The following is a 12,546-nucleotide window of genomic DNA, read 5'->3' as shown; positions in this document are numbered from 1 at the left end:
GAACCTCGTTTACAGTACAAGTTCAACATCGCAGAAAGTGAAAAATGGATAAAGAAGTTGTGGTATTTACTTACAAAGCAATATCACTCAGCAATAAAATCTGTGTCATCAGGTCCTTAGCAGCACAATGAGTGGATTCAGGTATGATGATTCTAACTGAAATAAGTCACAAAGAAAAAGAAACATCATAAGATATCAGTAATACACGGAATGGAAACTTGGCTACACAGGAACTGAATTACAGAACAGAACAGGGTCTCAAATTTAGAAAACCAACTTATGCATGCTTAAGGGGAAAGGTGAGTTGGGGTGCTGCATAAAACCAGAGATTGAAATGAGCACAGATAAAGTTCCTTAAGCCAAATATGGAATAGACAAGAGCTACTCCTTGCTCAACGAAATGGACTCAACACCGCATATTAAACGCCTAAGAATGTACCTGACTAGTAAGTATCTTAAAACCTATGGATTGCTATGTCTCCGAAGGAAATCAAGCATGTGTACAGGGGCATAAATGCAGCAGTGATAGGATTGGAGAGGTTCGGTGAGCAAATGAAGGCCCTTTGAAGTCATATTGCATGGTACCCATTACACGGGTTTCAACTACCCAGGTTTTAGGTATTCTTCCTTCAGCTAAAACATGCATGTGGAACCTAGAGTATGATCAACCATGTGATCGGGAGACGTGTTCAAATATGTCTCAGTTTTCCTCCCCTGGTACTTGGGTGCAACATTCCAGATGCTTTACTAACACTCTCCCGACTTGGAGAGTCAGCGCCTTTAACCTCCTGTTTGGCCCAGTTTGCAATTTCTGCGGAAGATGAACAGGAATAGCGAGAACCAATGAGAGGCTAGCTGGAGGTGTCTGGACGGGCAAATTTAACTCTCATTTCCCACCAGGAAGAGGAAATAACCAAAGGCTCAGCGTGCCGTACCGGAACCAGATTAGGGCCTGAAGCCATCCTGCGGTGTTGCGGCCAGCTCAAAAGAAAGCGAGTTGAAGAAAGGAGCTCAGGGGCACTGTAATTCACAAACCTGCAGAGTTGTAAATGACAGCTATCGTCCAAAAATATACTGAAGTAAGGCTGCCAAGAGGACTTGAAAGCGGAGCAGAATTGCAGGAAACCGATTTCAGGAGGTAGACTGGAATTGCATTGAAAGCATAGGGAAAGAGGCAGAACGTCCACAATCATGCACTTGGCCAAAAAGGGCGTATGCGTTTTTTCCTGAATATATTCAGGAAAAAACGCATACGCCCTTTTTGGCCAACCAAGCAAGCTTGCAAAGGAAATCTGCACTACAATGAAGTCTCACTTCCCCCCGGTCAAAAGGGCCATCTGAAAATAGTGTAAAATCCAAAAAGGCAGGACAGGCCATGGAGAACTGGGAGCCTTGTTATGCTGATGGGCGGGATGTAAATTGCCAACAACCACTCGGGAGAAGTGTATGGTGTTTCCTGAAACATCTAAAAAACAAAGCAACAGAACCTAGGGCACTTCCACTTATGGTCCTATAGCTTAGGGAAATTAAAATCTAAAAGACACAGCCACCCCAAAGTTTGGAACGGCTCTGTTTACAAGAACCTCGTTTACAGTACAAGTTCAACATCGCAGAAAGTGAAAAATGGATAAAGAAGTTGTGGTATTTACTTACAAAGCAATATCACTCAGCAATGAAATCTGTGTCATCAGGCCCTTAGCAGCACAATGAGTGGATTCAGGTATGATGATTCTAACTGAAATAAGTCACACAGAAAAAGAAACATCATAAGATATCAGTAATACACAGAATGGAAACTTGGCTACACAGGAACTGAATTACAGAACAGAACAGGGTCTCAAATTTAGAAAACCAACTTATGCTTGCTTAAGGGGAAAGGTGAGTTGGGGTGCTGCATAAAACCAGAGATTGAAATGAGCACAGATAAAGTTCCTTAAGCCAAATATGGAATAGACAAGAGCTACTCCTTGCTCAACGAAATGGACTCAACACCCCATATTAAACGCCTAAGAATGTACCTGACTAGTAAGTATCTTAAAACCTATGGATTGCTATGTCTCCAAAAGAGAATCAAGCATGTGTACAGGGGCATAAACACAGCAGTGATAGGATTGGAGAGGTTCGTGAGCGAATGAAGACCCTTTGAAGTCATATTGCATGGTACCCATTCCACAGGTTTCAACTACCCAGGTTTAAGGTATTCTTCCTTCATCTAAAACATGCATGTGGAACTTGGAGTATGATCAACCATGTGATCGGGAAACGTGTTCAAATATGTCCCAGTTTTCCTCCCCTGGTACTCGGGTGCAACATTCCAGACGCTTTACTAACACTCTCCCCACTTGGAAAGTCAGCGCCTTTAACCTCCTGTTTGGCCCAGTTTGCAATTTCTGCGGAAGATGAACAGGAATAGCGAGAACCAATGAGAGGCTAGCTGGAGGTGTCTGGACGGGCAAATTTAACTCTCATTTCCCACCAGGAAGAGGAAATAACCAAAGGCTCAGCGTGCCGTGCCGGAACCAGATTAGGGCCTGAAGCCATCCTGCGGTGTTGCGGCCAGGTCACAAGAAAGCGAGTTGAAGAAAGGAGTTCAGGGGCACTGTAATTCACAAACCTGCAGAGTTATAAATGACAGCTATCGTCCAAAAATAGACTGAAATAAGGCTGCCAAGAGGACTTGAAAGCGGGGCAGAATTGCAGGAAACCGATTTCAGGAGGTAGACTGGAATTGCATTGAAAGCATAGGAAAAGAGGCAGAACGTCCACAATGATGCACTTGGCCAAAAAGGGCGTATGCGTTTTTTCCTGAATATATTCAGGAAAAAACGCATACGCACTTTTTGGTCAACCAAGCAAGCTTGAAAAGGAAATCTGCACTACAATGAAGTCTCACTTCCCCCCGGTCAAAAGGGCCATCTGAAAAAAGTGTAAAATCCAAAAAGGCAGGACAGGCCATGGAGAACTGGGAGCCTTGTTATGCTGAAGGGCGGGATGTAAATTGCCAACAAACACTGGGGAGAAGTGTATGGTGTTTCCTGAAACATCTAAAAAACAAAGCAACAGAGCCTAGGGCACTTCCACTTATGGTCCTATAGCTTAGGGAATTTAAAATCAAAAAGACACAGCCACCCCAAAGTTTCGAATGGCTCTGTTTACAAGAACCTCGTTTACAGTACAAGTTCAACATCGCAGAAAGTGAAAAATGGATAAAAAAGTTGTGGTATTTACTTACAAAGCAATATCACTCAGCAATGAAATCTTTGTCATCAGGCCCTTAGCAGCACAATGAGTGGATTCAGGTATGATGATTCTAACTGAAATAAGTCACACAGAAAAAGAAACATCATAATATATCAGTAATACACGGAATGGAAACTTGGCTACACAGGAACTGAATTACAGAACAGAACAGGGTCTCAAATTTAGAAAACCAACTTATGCTTGCTTAAGGGGAAAGGTGAGTTGGGGTGCTGCATAAAACCAGAGATTGAAATGAGCACAGATAAAGTTCCTTAAGCCAAATATGGAATAGACAAGAGCTACTACTTGCTCAACGAAATGGACTCAACACCGCATATTAAACGCCTAAGAATGTACCTGACTAGTAAGTATCTTAAAACCTATGGATTGCTATGTCTCCGAAAGAGAATCAAGCATGTGTACAGGGGCATAAACGCAGCAGTGATAGGATTGGAGAGGTTCGGTGAGCAAATGAAGACCCTTTGAAGTCATATTGCATGGTACCCATTCCACGGGTTTCAAATACCCAGGTTTAAGGTATTCTTCCTTCAGCTAAAAGATGCATGTGGAACCCAAGTATGATCAACCATGTGAACGGGAGACGTGTTCAAATATGTCTCAGTTTTCCTCCCCTGGTACTCGGGTGCAACATTCCAGACGCTTTACTAACACTCTCCCCACTTGGAGAGTCAGTCCCTTTAACCTCCTTTTTGGCCCAGTTTGCAATTTCTGTGGAAGATGAACAGGAATAGCGAGAACCAATGAGAGACTAGCTGGAGGTGTCTGGATGGGCAAATTTAACTCTCATTTCCCACCAGGAAGAGGAATTAACCAAAGGCTCAGCGTGCCGTGCCAGAACCAGATTAGGGCCTGAAGACATCCTGCGGTGTTGCGGCCAGGTCACAAGAAAGCGAGTTAAAGAAAGGAGCTCAGGAGCACAGTAATTCACAAACCTGCAGAGTTATAAATGACAGCTATCGTCCAAAAATAGACTGAAGTAAGGCTGCCAAGAGGACTTGAAAGCGGGGCAGAATTGCAGGAAACCGATTTCAGGAGGTAGACTGGAATTGCATTGAAAGCATAGGAAAAGAGGCAGAACGTCCACAATGATGCACTTGGCCAAAAAGGGCGTATGCGTTTTTTCCTGAATATATTCAGGAAAAAACGCATACGCCCTTTTTGGCCAACCAAGCAAGCTTGCAAAGGAAATCTGCACTACAATGAAGTCTCACTTCCCCCCGGTCAAAAGGGCCATCTGAAAAAAGTGTAAAATCCAGAAAGGCAGGACAGGCCATGGAGAACTGGGAGCCTTGTTATGCTGATGGGCGGGATGTAAATTACCAACAGACACTCAGGAGAAGTGTATGGTGTTTCCTGAAACATCTAAAAAACAAAGCAACAGAGCCTAGGGCACTGCCACTTATGGTCCTATAGCTTAGGGAAATTAAAATCAAAAATACACAGCCACCCCAAAGTTTGGGACGCCTCTGTTTACAAGAACCTCGTTTACAGTACAAGGTCAACATCGCAGAAATTGAAAAATGGATAAAGAAGTTGTGGTATTTACTTACAAAGCAATATCACTCAGCAATGAAATCTGTGTCATCAGGCCCTTAGCAGCACAATGAGTGGATTCAGGTATGATGATTCTAACTGAAATAAGTCACACAGAAAAAGAAACATCATAAGATATCAGTAATACACGGAATGGAAACTTGGCTACAAAGGAACTGAATTACAGAACAGAACAGGGTCTCAAATTTAGAAAACCAACTTATGCTTGCTTAAGGGGAAAGGTGAGTTGCGGTGCTGCATAAAACCAGAGATTGAAATGAGCACAGATAAAGTTCCTTAAGCCAAATATGGAATAGACAAGAGCTACTCCTTGCTCAACGAAATGGACTCAACACCCCATATTAAACGCCTAAGAATGTACCTGACTAGTAAGTATCTTAAAACCTATGGATTGCTATGTCTCCGAAAGAGAATCAAGCATGTGTACAGGGGCATAAACGCAGCAGTGATAGGATTGGAGAGGTTCGGTGAGCAAATGAAGACCCTTTGAAGTCATATTGCATGGTACCCATTCCACGGGTTTCAACTACCCAGGTTTAAGGTATTCTTCCTCAGCTAAAACATGCATGTGGAACCCAAGTATGATCAACCATGTGAATGGGAGACGTGTTCAAATATGTCTCAGTTTTCCTCCCCTGGTACTCGGGTGCAACATTCCAGACGCTTTACTAACACTCTCCCCACTTGTAAAGTGAGCGCCTTTAACCTCCTGTTTGGCCCAGTTTGCAATTTCTGCGGAAGATGAACAGGAATAGCGAGAACCAATGAGAGGCTAGCTGGAGGTGTCTGGACGGGCAAATTTAACTCTCATTTCCCACCAGGAAGAGGAAATAACCAAAGGCTCAGCGTGCCGTGCCGGAACCAGATTAGGGCCTGAAGCCATCCTGCGGTGTTGCGGCCAGGTCACAAGAAAGCGAGTTGAAGAAAGGAGCTCAGGGGCACTGTAATTCACAAACCTGCAGAGTTATAAATGACAGCTATCGTCCAAAAATAGACTGAAGTAAGGCTGCCAAGAGGACTTGAAAGCGGGGCAGAATTGCAGGAAACCGATTTCAGGAGGTAGACTGGAATTGCATTGAAAGCATAGGAAAAGAGGCAGAACGTCCACAATGATGCACTTGGCCAAAAAGGGCGTATGCGTTTTTTCCTGAATATATTCAGGAAAAAACGCATACGCCCTTTTTGGCCAACCAAGCAAGCTTGCAAAGGAAATCTGCACTACAATGAAGTCTCACTTCCCCCCAGTCAAAAGGGCCATCTGAAAAAAGTGTAAAATCCAGAAAGGCAGGACAGGCCATGGAGAACTGGGAGCCTTGTTATGCTGATGGGCGGGATGTAAATTGCCAACAACCACTCAGGAGAAGTGTATGGTGTTTCCTGAAACATCTAAAAAACAAAGCAACAGAGCCTAGGGCACTGCCACTTATGGTCCTATAGCTTAGGGAATTTAAAATCAAAAGACACAGCCACCCCAAAATTTCGAACGGCTCTGTTTACAAGAACCTCGTTTACAGTACAAGTTCAACATCGCAGAAATTGAAAAATGGATAAAGAAGTTGTGGTATTTACTTACAAAGCAATATCACTCAGCAATGAAATCTGTGTCATCAGGCCCTTAGCAGCACAATGAGTGGATTCAGGTATGATGATTCTAACTGAAATAAGTCACACAGAAAAAGAAACATCATAAGATATCAGTAATACACGGAATGGAAACTTGGCTACACAGGAACTGAATTACAGAACAGAACAGGGTCTCAAATTTAGAAAACCAACTTATGCTTGCTTAAGGGGAAAGGTGAGTTGGGGTGCTGCATAAAACCAGAGATTGAAATGAGCACAGATAAAGTTCCTTAAGCCAAATATGGAATAGACAAGAGCTACTCCTTGCTCAACGAAATGGACTCAACACCGCATATTAAACGCCTAAGAATGTACCTGACTAGTAAGTATCTTAAAACCTATGGATTGCTATGTCTCCGAAAGAGAATCAAGCATGTGTACAGGGGCATAAACGCAGCAGTGATAGGATTGGAGAGGTTCTGTGAGCAAATGAAGACCCTTTGAAGTCATATTGCATGGTACCCATTCCACGGGTTTCAACTACCCAGGTTTAAGGTATTCTTCCTTCAGCTAAAACATGCATGTGGAACCTAGAGTATGATCAACCATGTGATCGGGAGATGTGTTCAAATATGTCTCAGTTTTCGTACCCTGGTACTCGGGTGCGACATTCCAGACACTTTACTAACACTCTCCCCACTTGGAGAGTCAGTCCCTTTAACCTCCTGTTTGGCCCAGTTTGCAATTTCTGTGGAAGATGAACAGGAATAGCGAGAACCAATGAGAGACTAGCTGGAGGTGTCTGGATGGGCAAATTTAACTCTCATTTCCCACCAGGAAGAGGAATTAACCAAAGGCTCAGCGTGCCGTGCCAGAACCAAATTAGGGCCTGAAGACATCCTGCGGTGTTGCGGCCAGGTCACAAGAAAGCGAGTTAAAGAAAGGAGCTCAGGAGCACTGTAATTCACAAACCTGCAGAGTTATAAATGACAGCTATCATCCAAAAATAGACTGAAGTAAGGCTGCCAAGAGGACTTGAAAGCGGGGCAGAATTGCAGGAAACCGATTTCAGGAGGTAGACTGGAATTGCATTGAAAGCATAGGAAAAGAGGCAGAACGTCCACAATGATGCACTTGGCCAAAAAGGGCGTATGCGTTTTTTCCTGAATATATTCAGGAAAAAACGCATACGCCCTTTTTGGCCAACCAAGCAAGCTTGCAAAGGAAATCTGCACTACAATGAAGTCTCACTTCCCCCCGGTCAAAAGGGTCATCTGAAAAAAGTGTAAAATCCAGAAAGGCAGGACAGGCCATGGAGAACTGGGAGCCTTGTTATGCTGATGGGCGGGATGTAAATTACCAACAGACACTCAGGAGAAGTGTATGGTGTTTCCTGAAACATCTAAAAAACAAAGCAACAGAGCCTAGGGCACTGCCACTTATGGTCCTATAGCTTAGGGAAATTAAAATCAAAAAGACACAGCCACCCCAAAGTTTGGGACGCCTCTGTTTACAAGAACCTCGTTTACAGTACAAGTTCAACATCGCAGAAATTGAAAAATGGATAAAGAAGTTGTGGTATTTACTTACAAAGCAATATCACTCAGCAATGAAATCTGTGTCATCAGGCCCTTAGCAGCACAATGAGTGGATTCAGGTATGATGATTCTAAATGAAATAAGTCACACAGAAAAAGAAACATCATAAGATATCAGTAATACACGGAATGGAAACTTGGCTACACAGGAACTGAATTACAGAACAGAACAGGGTCTCAAATTTAGAAAACCAACTTATGCTTGCTTAAGGGGAAAGGTGAGTTGGGGTGCTGCATAAAACCAGAGATTGAAATGAGCACAGATAAAGTTCCTTAAGCCAAATATGGAATAGACAAGAGCTACTCCTTGCTCAACGAAATGGACTCAACACCCCATATTAAACGCCTAAGAATGTACCTGACTAGTAAGTATCTTAAAACCTATGGATTGCTATGTCTCTGAAAGAGAATCTAACATGTGTACAGGGGCATAAACGCAGCAGTGATAGGATTGGAGAGGTTCGGTGAGCAAATGAAGACCCTTTGAAGTCATATTGCATGGTACCCATTCCATGGGTTTCAACTACCCAGGTTTTAGGTATTCTTCCTCAGCTAAAACATGCATGTGGAACCCAAGTATGATCAACCATGTGAATGGGAGACGTGTTCAAATATGTCTCAGTTTTCCTCCCCTGGTACTCGGGTGCAACATTCCAGACGCTTTACGAACACTCTCCCCACTTGGAAAGTCAGCGCCTTTAACCTCCTGTTTGGCCCAGTTTGCAATTTCTGCGGAAGATGAACAGGAATAGCGAGAACCAATGAGAGGCTAGCTGGAGGTGTCTGGACGGGCAAATTTAACTCTCATTTCCCACCAGGAAGAGGAAATAACCAAAGGCTCAGTGTGCCGTGCCGGACCAGATTAGGGCCTGAAGCCATCCTGCAGTGTTGCGGCCAGCTCAAAAGAAAGCGAGTTGAAGAAAGGAGCTCAGGGGCACTGTAATTCACAAACCTGCAGAGTTATAAATGACAGCTATCGTCCAAAAATAGACTGAAGTAAGGCTGCCAAGAGGACTTGAAAGCGGGGCAGAATTGCAGGAAACCGATTTCAGGAGGTAGACTGGAATTGCATTGAAAGCATAGGAAAAGAGGCAGAACGTCCACAATGATGCACTTGGCCAAAAAGGGCGTATGCGTTTTTTCCTGAATATATTCAGGAAAAAACGCATACGCCCTTTTTGGCCAAACAAGCAAGCTTGCAAAGGAAATCTGCACTACAATGAAGTCTCACTTCCCCCCAGTCAAAAGGGCCATCTGAAAAAAGTGTAAAATCCAGAAAGGCAGGACAGGCCATGGAGAACTGGGAGCCTTGTTATGCTGAAGGGCGGGATGTAAATTGCCAACAAACACTTGGGAGAAGTGTATGGTGTTTCCTGAAACATCTAAAAAACAAAGCAACAGAGCCTAGGGCACTGCCACTTATGGTCCTATAGCTTAGGGAATTTAAAATCAAAAGACACAGCCACCCCAAAATTTCGAACGGCTCTGTTTACAAGAACCTCGTTTACAGTACAAGTTCAACATCGCAGAAAGTGAAAAATGGATAAAGAAGTTGTGGTATTTACTTACAAAGCAATATCACTCAGCAATGAAATCTGTGTCATCAGGCCCTTAGCAGCACAATGAGTGGATTCAGGTATGATGATTCTAACTGAAATAAGTCACACAGAAAAAGAAACATCATAAGATATCAGTAATACACGGAATGGAAACTTGGCTACACAGGAACTGAATTACAGAACAGAACAGGGTCTCAAATTTAGAAAACCAACTTATGCTTGCTTAAGGGGAAAGGTGAGTTGGGGTGCTGCATAAAACCAGAGATTGAAATGAGCACAGATAAAGTTCCTTAAGCCAAATATGGAATAGACAAGAGCTACTCCTTGCTCAACGAAATGGACTCAACACCGCATATTAAACGCCTAAGAATGTACCTGACTAGTAAGTATCTTAAAACCTATGGATTGCTATGTCTCCGAAAGAGAATCAAGCATGTGTACAGGGGCATAAACACAGCAGTGATAGGATTGGAGAGGTTCGGTGAGCAAATGAAGACCCTTTGAAGTCATATTGCATGGTACCCATTCCACGGGTTTCAACTACCCAGGTTTAAGGTATTCTTCCTTCAGCGAAAACATGCATGTGGAACCTAGAGTATGATCAACCATGTGATCGGGAGACGTGTTCAAATATGTCTCGGTTTTCGTACCCTGGTACTTGGGTGCAACATTCCAGACACTTTACTAACACTCTCCCCACTTGGAGAGTCAGTCCCTTTAACCTCCTTTTTGGCCCAGTTTGCAATTTCTGTGGAAGATGAACAGGAATAGCGAGAACCAATGAGAGACTAGCTGGAGGTGTCTGGATGGGCAAATTTAACTCTCATTTCCCACCAGGAAGAGGAATTAACCAAAGGCTCAGCGTGCCGTGCCAGAACCAGATTAGGGCCTGAAGACATCCTGCGGTGTTGCGGCCAGGTCACAAGAAAGCGAGTTAAAGAAAGGAGCTCAGGAGCACAGTAATTCACAAACCTGCAGAGTTATAAATGACAGCTATCGTCCAAAAATAGACTGAAGTAAGGCTGCCAAGAGGACTTGAAAGCGGGGCAGAATTGCAGGAAACCGATTTCAGGAGGTAGACTGGAATTGCATTGAAAGCATAGGAAAAGAGGCAGAACGTCCACAATGATGCACTTGGCCAAAAAGGGCGTATGTGTTTTTTCCTGAATATATTCAGGAAAAAACGCATACGCCCTTTTTGGCCAACCAAGCAAGCTTGCAAAGGAAATCTGCACTACAATGAAGTCTCACTTCCCCCCGGTCAAAAGGGCCATCTGAAAAAAGTGTAAAATCCAGAAAGGCAGGACAGGCCATGGAGAACTGGGAGCCTTGTTATGCTGATGGGCGGGATGTAAATTGCCAACAACCACTCGGGAGAAGTGTATGGTGTTTCCTGAAACATCTAAAAAACAAAGCAACAGAACCTAGGGCACTTCCACTTATGGTCCTATAGCTTAGGGAAATTAAAATCAAAAAGACACAGCCACCCCAAAGTTTGGAATGGCTCTGTTTACAAGAACCTCGTTTACAGTACAAGTTCAACATCGCAGAAAGTGAAAAATGGATAAAGAACTTGTGGTACTTACGTACAATGCAGTATCACTCAGCAATGAAATCTATGTCATCAGGCCCTTAGCAGCACAATGAGTGGATTCAGGTATGATGATTCTAACTGAAATAAGTCACACAGAAAAAGAAACATCATAAGATATCAGTAATACACGGAATGGAAACTTGGCTACACAGGAACTGAATTACAAAACAGAACAGTGTCTCAAGTTTAGAAAACCAACTTACGCTTGCTTAAGGGGGAAGGTGAGTTGGGGTGCTGCATAAAACCAGAGATTGAAATGAGCACAGATAAAGTTCCTTAAGCCAAATATGGAATAGACAAGAGCTACTCCTTGCTCAACGAAATGGACTCAACACCCCATATTAAACGCCTAAGAATGTACCTGACTAGTAAGTATCTTAAAACCTATGGATTGCTATGTCTCCGAAAGAGAATCAAGCGTGTGTACAGGGGCATAAACGCAGCAGTGATAGGATTGGAGAGGTTCGGTGAGCAAATGAAGACCCTTTGAAGTCATATTGCATGGTACCCATTCCACGGGTCTCAACTCTCCAGGTTTAAGGTATTCTTCCTTCAGCTAAAACATGCATGTGGAACCCCGAGTATGATCAACCGTGTGAACGGGAGACGTGTTCAAATATGTCTCAGTTTTCCTCCCCTGGTACTCGGGTGCAACATTCCAGACCCTTTACTAACACTCTCCCAACTTGGAGAGTCAGCGCCTTTAACCTCCTGTTTGGCCCAGTTTGCAATTTCTGCGGAAGATGAACAGGAATAGGGAGAACCAATGAGAGACTAGCTGGAGGTGTCTGGACGGGCAAATTTAACTCTCATTTCCCACCAGGAAGAGGAAATAACCAAAGGCTCAGCGTGCCGTGCCGGAACCAGATTAGGGCCTGAAGCCATCCTGCGGTGTTGCGGCCAGCTCAAAAGAAAGCGAGTTGAAGAAAGGAGCTCAGGGCCTCTGTAATTCACAAACCTGCAGAGTTATAAATGACAGCTATCGTCCAAAAATAGACTGAAGTAAGGCTTCCAAGAGGACTTGAAAGCGGGACAGAATTGCAGGATACCGATTTCAGGAGGTAGACTGGAATTGCATTGAAAGCGTAGGAAAAGAGTCAGAACGTCCACAATGATGCACTTTGCCAAAAGGGCATATGCGTTTTTTCCTGAATATATTCAGGAAAAAACGCATACGCCCTTTTTGGCCAACCAAGCAAGCTTGCAAAGGAAATCTGCACTACAATGAAGTCTCACTTCCCCCCGGTCAAAAGGGCCATCAGAATAAAGTGTAAAATCCAGAAAGGCAGGACAGGCCATGGAGAACTGGGAGCCTTGTTATGCTGATGGGCGGGATGTAAATTGCCAACAGACACTAGGGAGAAGTGTATGGTGTTTCCTGAAACATCTAAAAAACAAAGCAACAGAGCCTAGGGCAC

At 43.7% G+C, this 12,546-nt stretch overlaps 1 long non-coding RNA gene across 7 annotated transcripts in view; it reads right to left on the bottom strand.

Annotated features, from left to right (window-relative positions):
• The window catches only part of LOC307181154, a 2,002,597-nt gene that overhangs the window by 1,273,496 nt on the left and 716,555 nt on the right, over positions 1 to 12,546 (bottom strand). For all 7 annotated transcript variants that reach the window (XR_013826033.1, XR_013826034.1, XR_013826035.1 and 4 more), the window contains 2 exons: positions 7,969 to 8,046; positions 3,233 to 3,314 (listed from right to left, as the gene is read on the bottom strand). This is a non-coding gene — a long non-coding RNA (uncharacterized lncRNA). The remainder of the gene's footprint in view (positions 1 to 3,232; positions 3,315 to 7,968; positions 8,047 to 12,546) is intronic.

This window comes from Stenella coeruleoalba (assembly GCF_951394435.1).
Source record: "Stenella coeruleoalba genome assembly, contig: scaffold_61, whole genome shotgun sequence".
In the NCBI taxonomy this organism is placed as follows: domain Eukaryota; kingdom Metazoa; phylum Chordata; class Mammalia; order Artiodactyla; family Delphinidae; genus Stenella; species Stenella coeruleoalba.
This window is presented reverse-complemented; position numbering and strand designations above follow the sequence as displayed.